Source organism: Varroa jacobsoni, unplaced genomic scaffold, assembly GCF_002532875.2.
Source record: "Varroa jacobsoni isolate VJ856 unplaced genomic scaffold, vjacob_1.0 scaffold_1388, whole genome shotgun sequence".
Lineage (NCBI taxonomy): Eukaryota > Metazoa > Arthropoda > Arachnida > Mesostigmata > Varroidae > Varroa > Varroa jacobsoni.
In genome coordinates, this window is record NW_019214290.1 from 380,921 (window position 1) to 393,804 (window position 12,884).

The 12,884-nt window shown below is 46.1% G+C and overlaps 1 long non-coding RNA gene across 5 annotated transcripts in view; it reads left to right on the top strand.

Moving 5' to 3' along the window:
• The window catches only part of LOC111269483 (uncharacterized), a 71,062-nt gene that overhangs the window by 7,018 nt on the left and 51,160 nt on the right, over positions 1–12,884 (top strand). The gene's annotated exons all lie outside the window — the stretch shown is intronic.

Genomic DNA, 12,884 nt, shown 5'->3' on the forward strand with positions numbered 1-12,884 from the left:
ATGCGAACGAGTGAACGAACGATCGACTGTACCTAAACCGCGTTTCATCTCAACCACAATGCTAGTACGCATTTCCTTATGAATACCCTATTGATCACGTTATCGGGAGAAATGCTTTATCCCTAGCTCTTTTTCCTGCGTGTGCCAGCAGTCGTACGTCCCTCATGCACCAAGTGCACATACCGCATTCAAAGGCTGGCATTAGCGAATGTTCATGAAAGACCTTACTGGCCATTCCGCTGCTCGATCGGGCTGTCGAAAACTAAGAACTTCGTGTCCTGCCACATCGCGGTGGCCGTTTTCGCGCCGATTACAACAGGACAAGAAAAGAGACATCTCTAGCTTCCAGCTTCCCTACATGCATATGGTATGTTCAACCTTCCTGTAGTTACATGGGCACGAACTAGCTTTTAATCCCAACCCAGCTTCTCTTATCAGCTTCTGGACATACACCGTATGTATATGCACCGCTTACCGTGTCCGAGTACCACATGACAGCGGACAGAATATTGCTCCGCGCGTTATGCGAATCATTCGTACTCCTCGATGGCTGGCTTCCTCGTGGTTGTCGGCTGCAATAGCCACCGATCGAGTGAGGCGATGCCAACGCGTCCCCCGTCGCTTTGACCCAACTCCAAGAGATGCGGTCCGTCACTACTCGGTACATGAAATAGTGGTTGTGGTACAGCGAAGATCTTTCGAAAAGATGTGCAGATGTGCCAATAGATAATGTTCCTCAGCTGAAGGGTATGTTGTCGGCGACAACCGAGTAACGAGGGATTGGAGGTTTTGGCCATCGACTTAGGTACAGGGCTATCCCCGCCGCTGCTATCGCTGCCGCCTCTACAACGAGTACTTATACATGTACAACAGCTTGCACCTTTACTTGAACATAAGCATCGACGTTGAATTGCGAAAGGTACTTCATCGCGAGTCCCGAGGGAACGCAGTGGTTGGTTATATTCACATGGTTGGCTATTCACCGCGTCTTTCTCGCAGCGTTTCGGTGTATATCTTTCCGTCCGTGAGCGGAGGGTACTCTCTCTATTGAGTCTCTCCCGGCCGTTCGACTACGCGATGTCCCTGTGCCTCGACGGTGGTTTTGTTCGATGAAGAATTGAGGAAACGAGATCAAGGGAGTTGATGTAAGATAAAGGAGGACAAGATCGCCGAGGGTGACCGACGAACGGCCGATCACCTGATAAATTGTCCGTGGCAGTGTTCACCACGAGTCTAAAGAAGTGAGAACATTAAATGCTCATCATTTTGTAGAGGTCAAAATCTATCGACACTCGATGCATACGAGTCTGTAGAATCTATTCAAATTTTGAGAGAGAACTGAGAGTATTGTTTTTGTCCGGTGTTTGGCAACTATCGTACGTTGCTGCTTAAATAGTATGTTGACTGACGACCCATGCGTCAAGCTTGCCAACTGCCAGTGCCATACCACGCAAGGATTTTGTTTAGACTTTGGTTTATTAAACGTCTGTTGTTTTAGGGCGTGAATCCGGAATACTGTTTCAATAATCTTCTCTGTTTTATTCGTCTAAAAGTTAATAGCACGGCTCTACGAATGATGTGCGTTTTCCAGACAAATGGAAAGCTAGAGAATGTTTTCGGTTCGAACGATCCTCAAGATATAAAATGGTGTTTCGAAGCAATTCAATCTTCAGTAAAATTTATGTCGTTCGATTTAGGAGGATCTAGTTGTCACAACTTCGAACGATGAGTGCGCCATCGGTTAATGTCGATAAAAAAGAATTCGTTCGAATTTACTTATAAACATATCAAAATAAGCATGTTTGTAATGAAATAGCTTAGAGTAAAGATGATTAGAGAAGGCCACAAAACTGTATGAATAACGGAAGTCCTATTTTCATTTGTTGTGTCAATTATCACCACGTTTTAATTCGGTGCGCTCGAAAACGATGCCGACTTACTAATCGGACAAACACAAGGATATAGGACCACGCTATTGACAGCCATTTCGCGATACTGCTGATAATTCTGTTCAAAACAACAGAAAGTTTTGCTGATATAATGATTTAGTCGCGGTACCCTAGGACTTTCTTAAGAAGCTCCTTTTTCTCAAAAAACGTGCTATAACTATCAAGTTAGTAGAAGCCTCGTTTAATCAATAATATTCCAAAGAGCTTATTTTATATGACAGTGTTTTCCACCAGTTTGTCGGCGTTGCCTTAAAGTGACCTTAGTTTGTAATATAAATGAGGATAAAAGGAACTGCATTATCCTTTTTTTGACATCAAATCTCCTTGCATTGTGACATTGTACTACATGGAGTAATTAAACACTGACACATGGATGGTTTCGAAAATGTATGGACAAAACAGCAGGTAATCTTTTTTTTGCTTTGGATGACAGTATCTTTCCTTCCCTACGATTGCTGGCGTATCCATCGTAGTCTAGCGTGAGAATTCTCGTTGCCGTCTTTTATTATAGCAGCTAGGATTAGCAAGTGGTGGACTTCTGTTGACGTTCTTCACTCGTCTGTCGACCCGAACTTTAAGTAAAATTGACATTGAACGACAAAACTGACATGGGCTCGAACGCACAGGATCGTTACTTCTAGTGCTGTTTTGCTCGGAGGTTAACAATGTATTCCTCATTGCTATAATAATTGTTCCAAGAGTTATCGTGGACAGAGATTTAAGGTGCATTGTCCATTATGGCCTTCTGACAAAACGACGTCTGTAGGCCGTGTCGCTGCTGTGATTGGTGGGGCTGCTGCTTCTATTACTAACACCGATGTTCGCGGCAGGACACGAGCAAGATCGATTTGTCTCCTCGTCATTTCCTACGCATAGTCCGTATGTGTACCGCCAAGTACTTATAATACCATCCATAGATATTCTGAACCGCGGATATTTTGTGTTCCGCTGAATGGAGATGCACTCGCTCGGCCGGGGTGGATGAAGTCTGTGCCGTCCTGTGACCTCCTGATACGGCCAAAGGCACTGTAGGACTTCGCGGTCTCTAGGCAGCCTCACAAGCTCGAGGTAGTATTCTTTTACTCTCGTGAGTTCTACCGAGTTCTCTATCTTTATCTCCCAATGTTGTTGCGGAGCTGAAGTTGCTGCTGTTGCTGGCGTCGTGCCGCTACTGCCCGCAGCTCGTCCGCTGTTCCTCCGTGCAGAAAGTAGATCCCTTATCAGATTGAAAGTTCACTCTGTCAGTAGAAGAGGAACGGGAAGGTGAGGGATTTCAACTAGAATCCGCTCAGGTTGGCTGACTGACTTGAGCAACCTTTCTAAAGCACCTATCGGCCAAACTAGAACAGGCTGTTGCTGGCACGGGTTCTCGTACCTACAACGAGAGGCTGGAGGTGAACAGCGCGAAACAACAACGCCAACACCACCACCAGCATCATCAACAACAACAACGATGACGAACATATGTCGATGTTCAGAAATGGCAAGCAAACTCTGGCGCCTCTTCTCTACTCGGTACTTCTCTATCTCTTATCGCGATCACGCATCGACCCCCACACGAGCATCAACGCATGCAGCGGTAGTCGGCTCTTCATAGCTCCACCGTGAAGACTCTCTCCCACTTTCAAGCTAAAAGCAGCATACGCATAAGGGACCAGGCACTCGAACTCTCTCTCTCCAACTCTAGCCTGTAAAAACATCTAGCTAAACACATGTGACCGGAGCAATAGCGATTTGAGGCAAAGCATACTATGAGCGGCGTGAGCCCCCTGTTGGCTGATGTCTCGTCAGTGCAGATGATCTGAAGGCATTGAAGCAGACGAGAAAGAAAGCGATGACGAGAGATGTGGAAAAAGAAAGACGAAGTGATAGCGAAAGGTCGGCAGCAAAGCAGTAACAGGCTGATGAGCAAAAGACCATGGAGCTTACTAGTACTCCATGAAGTGATGAATCTCTAGACCTGTAATGGGGTGTGAGGGAAATGAGCATCGTTAGGGGAAGAGCGGCAAAAACGGTGGTGGCGAGGAAACATCGTGCTGGAATACGAGCAAGCAAGTTAGAGAGGCTTCGAAAAAGAAGATGTTTATGCAGGTATTAGGGCGAATCTAGTCGTTTCGAACTGATCGTCATAAACGGACTAAATAAAGAAGGTGAGCAAAAGGATGAGCCTGAGGCCGGGAATAGAAGGTTGCATTGCGTATCTATAGAATTCGGTGGAACAAATGACAGCGGAAGTACCAGCACAACGCGTTATCTTGGTTGCGAAAGGAATACTGCACCTATAGTGATTGATTTTGTGGTTCTTTTGCCAGGGAGCCTGCAGCGCCGTCCTACTTCACCTCGTAGAAACATGCGGCAATGTGGAACATTAAAACAAGGGCTGGACGGATAATTAATCACCCTAATTTAGTTTAGACCAGTTATATTTAAAAGGGGCAAGTAGAGCATATGCCGGCTGATAGGATAAACACATGAAAAATTGCATAATTCCAAAATTTCAAGCCTTAAGAGTACGCAACTGATTGGGTTGATCCATTTTCGGGAAAGATCTAACACTATTAAGCATAAAAGATGCATCGTTGCTGCGAACTAAGGGCCAAGGTTGAAAATAACACAAGGCTATTTCTTGGTGCGTTAAGAGTATTCTTGGCTGACGATGTGACTTTGCAATGACAAATGGGTTTCTATGATGATGCAGAGGTACCGTATTTGCCTATATAGGGATGGGTGCTGGTACATGTTCGACACGGAGCATCAACCCACTTTCGTGGTGGGTCCGTTCCAATACTCAACGACAATTCCGTTGCTATTTCATAGCAGATCAGGTTGTGTTAGCTTTCACCGATGGACCATGATGATCTTATTGTTTTACATGTATTCATTATTAATGTTTCCTTAGAATTTGTTGCAATTCACGTTGAAGTTAGTGTAGAAACTAAGCTACGATAATCGCTCTCAGAACTTCCGGGCGAGAACCCGCTGAAAGAGCTATTGGCGCTTTAACCTACTGACGTCCATTCAACCCCCTACACTCCTCGGAATCCTAGGCATCTTGTAAGTAACCTGGTGGGAAACTTGTATTCCCTGAAACTTGCTGTAAAGCACACAGATGTTTGCATCATTATGTTAATTGCGTAAACACGTATATAGCTTCCTCTATGATGAATTATCAAATAAGTATAACGAGCTTGTTATCGAGGGTAGTATTTCTCTCGAGATATGCTGACACCCAGAGTGATAGTTGATATAGATAAGAGATAACGACGACTCGCGCGCGACGCACCTTCGGCCAGTTGACGGCCTTGTTTTGCTCGTCTGGTCCAATTGTACTTCGTGTAAACAACGGCTCGTCGTGTGGCCACTCATAATCACCATATTGGTCGGCACAGTGGTGAATGGGTATCACGAGAATAATCTCGGCCAGCCTTAATCGCAGCGATTGTCGACTGAAATGCCCGATTGCTCCAGAAAGAAATAGGCGGCAAGTTACCAGAGTATCGGACGGGTTTTGGGTCGGCCGATTCTTAACAACCCAATTTGATAACGACCTTCCTGCGTCTCTGTATAATATATCAATTTACTTATTTTCAGCCCATATCAATTTCCTGTATCGTTCTACTTCGGTAGCACGTTAACGTTGAAGTTAGGGCTGTCACGGACGAGGATTTGCTGTTTTTCTTCGTGGTACCACAGTGGCTAGCACGGTTTCACCATTCATAGTAATGTCGACAGACAATGTTAACAATAGCAGTCTCGTTGTAAGCTTTTCGTTTTCTTATCGTTTCTTCTGAGTCTCTATCCCGGTGAGCTCCTTATCAGCTTCCGCGCATCACTGAAGCTTCACGCCTTTTCGATCTTTCGGAGTTCACTCGAAAGTGCGTTCGAAACGCCTCGCACATTTGCGAATTTTTGTCCCGTTCCCGTTGTCCGTGGCCGCGTTCTCGAATCTTGAGCGTCAATAAGCAAGCAACTTGCAAGTTCTCAGATTCCAATTTCTTTCTCTAGCTTTCTGTCTTAGGCGCTTGCAGATTTTTCTTCTGAGACCTGTATTTCGGACCTCCTTTTCTGTCCGGCAGCAGCGACCAGCGCAACATAACGCCAGTGACAATCATACAGCACAAGTACTGGCAGCACAAGCGAGCACACAAAAAGCCAATGCGAGATATGCGTCTATGTAATACGAAGGCACAATGCACAGGCCCTCGTTATCAGCACTGCCCCGCTGTCGATCTGATGTCGGCTTGCGGCCTGCTGTTGCCTGGCTCGGCCTGACCGGATCGTTCGACGACTGCCTTCTCCCTGATAAGATCTGGCTCTTCTGCTTCTGCTAGTCCGCGCAATGCTGCTGCAACTAACGCTGTTGCTGTTCAGGCAGTTTCTTCGTTCGTTACTTGTCTACTGTGACTTGTCCGACCGATAGAGCTATACACATACGACATATATGGACCAGGCGGCTCATCCCTCTTGCTGCTGCTGCTGCTGCTGCCGGTGCTGTTGCCGTTTCTGCCATAGAAACGAGGACGGCTAAAGCTAAACCGAAGATTTGTTGATGGCTTTCTGCTCTGCCGCCAAGATATTCGCATACGTAGACTGCAGTACATCGTGGCATAGGTACGGATAGACATGACGGGGCGACTGCCGCCGCCGCCGCGTGACTGATCTGGTTCCATAAGGTACCGGCGATAATCTCAGCTCTGCTACCGACTTGCTTACTTGGGAAAAAGCGATCACGAGAGAAAAACCGCGCTTCTCTAGAAAATAGGGTTCATCTATTTGAAGAGCAGCGTGCCACGTCTTGTATGTAGAGAGTGTCTTGCTATCTTGATGAAGGTCAAATGACCGACATATTGCGTCAAATCGAGCGTTCATATCGTTCAGCGTCCATGGATGTAAACGTATGCCCTCTGAGCAGCAGCAGTAGCAGCAGCGGCGGACTAGAGAAATAGCTGCCGAAGCTGTGGCCTTCGCGACATTCCTAATTTTAGTTCTGCTATCCTATGAATTTTCCCTCCTTTTTTACTTCGTTTACTTTTTAGCTCTCTCCCTCCTCGTAGCCCAGCGCGTCTCGTTATAGCAGAAGTGGGCCGAGTGACCGACCGAACGACCAACCCATACAGAGAAACACTGCTTGGAAAGCGATGGGGTGGCCGGTCGAATAACCGAATAATAATAAGTATTGGGCATCTCCCACGGCAATAATCGACAAAGAGTGTCTAAATATGTCATCAAGCATGCTCAGCCTGCTCCGCCGCGCCCGTCGTCACCTGCCGAACGACGACGATGTGTGAAGTTCGACACAACAAGCAGGACACTCACAGGCCCTTCTCTTGTGTTTTGCTCGTCTTTTTATTCGCTGTTTCTGATCATTCGCAGCGCTTGTTCTCCACTGCCTCGACACGACTTCGAGGAACTTACTAAATGAGCTTCGTTTTCCGCCTACTCCAAGCATTTAATACATTGGGCCGGAGCTATCGGAGGAAGGCGGGAGAACCTTCACGAAGGCTCGTCCAGTTCACTCTTTTCTCTCTCCCTCTCTCTAACGCTCCCGAGCGAGATGGCTCAGTTTTTAGCGCGTCCACACAGCCTGCGCCTACATCTGCAGCCAGTCGTCATAATGAGCTAGTAGATTCGGGGCGGGCGAGCGGCGAAGCGACCGATCAGCGGTTGGCTGTGCACGAACGAGCACCAGTCCGTTGACGACGAGATCACCAACACTGCGCGATGACAGCCTAGGCGATAGCTACAAGGCATGGCGTGTGCTATATACTGTGGGCGCCTCGAAAATTATATGCGCTGTAGAACTGCCCAGCTGCTAAAACAGAGCGGGCAGGATGTGCTCGATTGTGATGAGTCAAATCTTCCTGTTGTTAAGGTCGTCAGAGCTAAGGTTTGAGCTGCCGTTATTCCTGCTTGCTGATGCCATTGCTAGCAAATCGATACTAACAAAAATGCTGTTGAAAAACGGTAGCGATGATAGCTACGATTTGTATTTGCTCCGCTGGCCAACGAGAAATCGAAGAGACTCAAACATTAGCGTCACTATTGCCCTCAACCAAGGATTCGACTTGAATTTATTTCACTTTACTCACGCGCCAGTGGCTTGCCGCTGGGTTTTCTGTTGTTTCGTACCTATTCGTGTTTGTCGAACTCACCGTTCTCGCTCCCTTCGGCTGTCTCTTTCGTCCCCCTTTGATGTCTTGCTTTCACTTAGTTCGCTTTTACACGCTTGGCCCCGGGCCGAAAACGCGGCAGGGTATTCCTAGAAAATGGCGGCGGTAAACTTGAAGAAGGCAGAGATTAAAATCTTGTATGTTTCTCGCTTTCTCCCTAGTCTTTATCTTTAGTTCGTTCTCCCAAGCTTTTCCCCTTTCGCGCTGCTGCAGCGGGGTAGCTTTTCTACGATTGGGCACGATCGAACGCACAGTAGTTTTGTTGCTCATTTCGACTCAGCAGCAGCGCCATCACTCAAGGAACATCGTGACCCATATTTAGCACTGCTGAGACCATTGGTGAGTGTCGATAAAATTGTGCAAAAGCTTGACCTCTCCTGATGGAGCTTTTCAGGATAGCAGCCCTCCGAAAGTAATAACAAGCGAAAATGGAAAAACAAGGCAAGTACGAGAACAGTCATAACCGAAAAACCGAGGCGTGGCTGTCGAAATGCGATTGCTTGCCTAAAGGACCCAACCCACAACTTAGCCGGAGTAGATTTCGGCCTTTTCACCGCCCTGACTGTCGCATAGTCAATAAGGGACATTCCAAGGACGAGGATAGCGTTGTTGGTTTAATAATAAGAAACAAAGATTCTTAGAATAAGTGCTACAAACCAAGCAGTGGTGCTAATCGGTATCTGACCGTTTGGTGTAACCGTAATCCTTATCGCACGATTTAGGTATTGCGCAAGAACAGCATTTCACGACGACGATGGCAAGAGGAGCAGTAACAGCCGCCTCTAATGGCGTCATGCGTGTTTCAATATGGAACAGGGAGGTCCGACATATGGTCGCTGATACAGTATACGTGAGTGTACCGGTATGTAGTTCCATAATGATGATTTGAAAAACAGGTTATAAATTCATAATACCCCAGCATTGCCGTTTTGTCCTCCAGTATTACAAGAGCTGTCTTTGCCATTACAATACGACAGTGCGGTTTTTCCACTGAACCCCATCGAATATCGATTATATGATCGTGACCGCAAGTGTTTTAGCGCGTTGAGCTCCTATGTCCGCAGCACAAAGGGGAAAAATGGGCGATAGGCGATAAAAGCGTCTGCACTTCAACGGTGCGTGGCCGAAATAGTTTTATTTGACTCTTGATCAATGCCATGTTCCTCACAAATCCACAAACGTACGTTTTAAGTGCCTCTTAATTACTTTAAAAACGTAGTAGGATAGGTTTGATAAGGAGAATCTGAGTAAAACTAAGAGTATGTTTTCTGTAGTAATATTTGTATATTTACGTATTATATTCTGCCTTAATATAGTAAACAGTAAGAACCTAGATGTACACGTTTTTTTTTTTGTTAACTTCAAACTTGCGCGTATAATCGTGTGGCATAGAGTACTCTTGCCATTCGTACCGAGCACTATCTAGAAAATAGAATGTTTATGAATTGGATTTTTCATGTTACACTATCGTATCTATTATCGTTTTAGATGTCTTATTTATCGAGCAAATGGTGTCAACAGAAGTTATGGTAGCTACTATTAATCATTATATTGCACAGACGGATTTCGAAAAGTTCTGAAAAGATCGTACCAGCGAATATTGGCAAGGTTTCACTACCATTGAGCTTTAACGGGAAAACTCTAAGGAGGTCAGTTCAAATGATATCATAAATAAGTTTACGTGACAGTGGATACAGAAGCTCGTTAGTTCCATATTTCGACTTTATGGCACACGTATGTACAATGGTAATCTGCATACTCGGTGCCACGGCCACCTATGCGAGTCACGCCACCATACCCACAATTTAAATTTTATCAGTCTCACTAAAGCTACATATAATACCATGTCATACATCGAAATTGACCAGGCATAACGTGTTTGCCTCTTCATTTTGATATGATGAGTCTCATTGAGGATACAAAGTGTGAGGGGCCTGCGATAATTAGATCTAATTCCCTCGATGAAATGAAGCTTTGACCAGTGACGCCACTGGGCACAGGGGCCGTTCTAAACCTGTCCTTCCCCCCCCCCCCCCCTTCTCCCCCTCCCCATCAAGCAGAAAGTTCGTCAGACAATTCCACCCTTTCGGTGTAAAGTTTTATCAGAGCAACTGTTAGGTACCACCACTTGTGGGTGTGTATACGGATATATTACTATAAAATATTATAATTGGTGTCCACTACCAGAACTACCAGAGAGAACCGTGCTTGTGTTCGCTCCCTCATTATGTGTACACCATAGCTGCGAGTCAACGAAACAAGTGAGTTGTAATGATTAATCACCTTTACGGCTATGGACAAGAACATATTGTTGATGATTATAATATGAATTTAGCTTAGTGTGCCAAACAACTAGCTTAGCTTTAAAAAAAAAAACTTTGCTCTGCGGTAGTTTTCGAGGTAGATAGGTAGAAGTTTCTGCGGCTGTTTTTGTACCTTCCGATGAAGGCGCCCCCTACTGACTGGAAGAAGCCTTCGAATGGACTACAACCTGTGGATCGGTAAAGACATCCTAGTTCAGACAAAAGTTATCACGCAGTAATCTCGCATGTGTCATCCAAAAATTGAATCACACTGAGCTTTGAGAGAAAAAAATGACGGAATAAAGGCAAGCAACAACTATATACAGTTGTACCTATAAATCGTCCAATTGTATCTACCCTGTCGGCAGCAGTAGCGCGAATACAAGTAATATTTTACATTACCACGGCTCTTGATGGGCCTCGCAAGCCAGTTTTCTTGGCCAAACCAAACAAAAATTCAGCTTGGAACATACCAGCCGTTCAGAGATGCAACATGGCATACAGTCATCGTACGGCGTTAACTGGCAACGTCATCTTCTTTCTGGTATCGCGCAGTTGTCGTCTCGCAATGTTGACAAACGTTTGTTGTCGTTCGCAGACGTTCGTTCGTTCGCTGGCTCGCTACGCGTAGGTCTCGTGAAATATCTGCCACATAGAGTATTAGTATTATATGCCCTGTCCAAATCGCCTCGGTAGCTGTTACCCTGGTACTGATGGCCTTCGCTAACTCAGTGGACTCCGCCAGGTAACTCCACCTTCAGCAATTTTTTCCGTCGGCCACCTTCATGTGTTTGAATCTTAACGGGAACCATTACTTCGGCAGGGCACTCGTGCGACTATTCTGTCACGATGGTAAGCACGTATCATGCTTCAACCTTCAAAGCGTCGTTGCTTACTTTTGTTAAAGATCTGTCGCGCTTCGTGGCCAGCAGTCGTTGCGTTCCAGTATACCTGGTGCATGTAGACAGTAGCTAAATAGGATCGGTTTTAGCTAAAAGCTTGTTACGTCATATGCCGATACAAGAAACTGGAGATCTTTCTGCGATACTGCTCAAAAGGCTTCCACCATTTTTCAAGGGAAGTAACTAATAATAGGCGCTCACTCAGCCACACAGGGAGCAATAATATCACCCGCAGATTCTGGCTTTGCCGCGTTTCAAGCCGAAGTTGCGAGGATCGGGTGTCCCAAGCACGATGGCAAGAAGTGAGCTGACCCTGTAGGATTCAACGAGCAGAGCATGGTATCCGCACACGACTACGGTAGCCATCACACAGCCGACCGCTATTGATAGCGAGTTTTGGAACTTAACTTCCCGGCGGCTTCAAACATTATCTGCCCTATGCACACTCCCTATCATATGAAATGAATTCAGTATTGATTGGTGATTCCTAACCGAACTGGCTGTTGGGTGATCCATAGGGAATGGCTGAGACGATGTCTGTTTTGACGTCCCGCTGGGAGTCGGATCCTTTGAAAGATCAGCGGAGAAGCGACCACAGCTAGCGACGAGGCAAATCGAGACGACAATCCCAGGCAAGTCCGGTCAGGGATTCGACAACGGTAGCTGGTGGTGGCCTATGGCCACGCACGGCACTTTATGGTGTTAGTGCGGTGGTAGCGGCAAGCAGAGGACCTCAGTCGTCGAGACCCCCGTAGTCACTGGCTTTCTCGGCTGCCATCTTTATCCTCCAGTAGTGCTATCAGTAAGGCGGAGAGAACCAGCCACTATAGGATTCATCTCGCGCTAAGAACGCTTGAAACGTCAACTTGGCCAATGGCAAGGCGCTCCGCTTCGTTAAAGGGAGCTACTGTTGCGTATTTGCTCTGCTTAATGCGATGGCTGTCTGAAGTTATGGATTATTGCTAGTTAAGGAGCTCGTCGTGTTGGTATTTGCTTAAGGGGCATCATCAGCATCGGCCCGTTCAACTAGGTGTCCTCGTTGTTGTTACAATTACTGGGCGAATCAGGCGAATTGAAAGTGAGCGACGAATGAGCTCACACCGAGGAGCTTCCCCCTGGTCGTAGACTTTTACCGTACGGGAAGTCCACGGGCGGTATCAGTGGATGGTGTGGGATATTGTCTTCTGCGTGCAGGGGATACTCGTATTATTCGATCTCTAGCTTAAATACGTCTTCGTAACCGCTCGATGCGATACGGTGGACAGCTTATGCTGAAAAAAGGAGAAAGACGATAAAGAAGCAGCAAGGTAGAGAAAAGATCATCGATCCACGAGAAACTGATGTGACGAGGTTAGATCGCCTCGACGTTTGGCGGGCTGATCCTTCTCTCACTGTCAAACATATCGCCGCCAAGTATATATGACATAACGATTGTGACAACCAAGGCATCTGTGGTTAAGTAAACGGTAAATAATCCTAGTTCATCTTAATCTTTGTGACACAGTTGTAGCAGTACTACCTACTATGTTATATATATATTATATATATATAACATAGTAG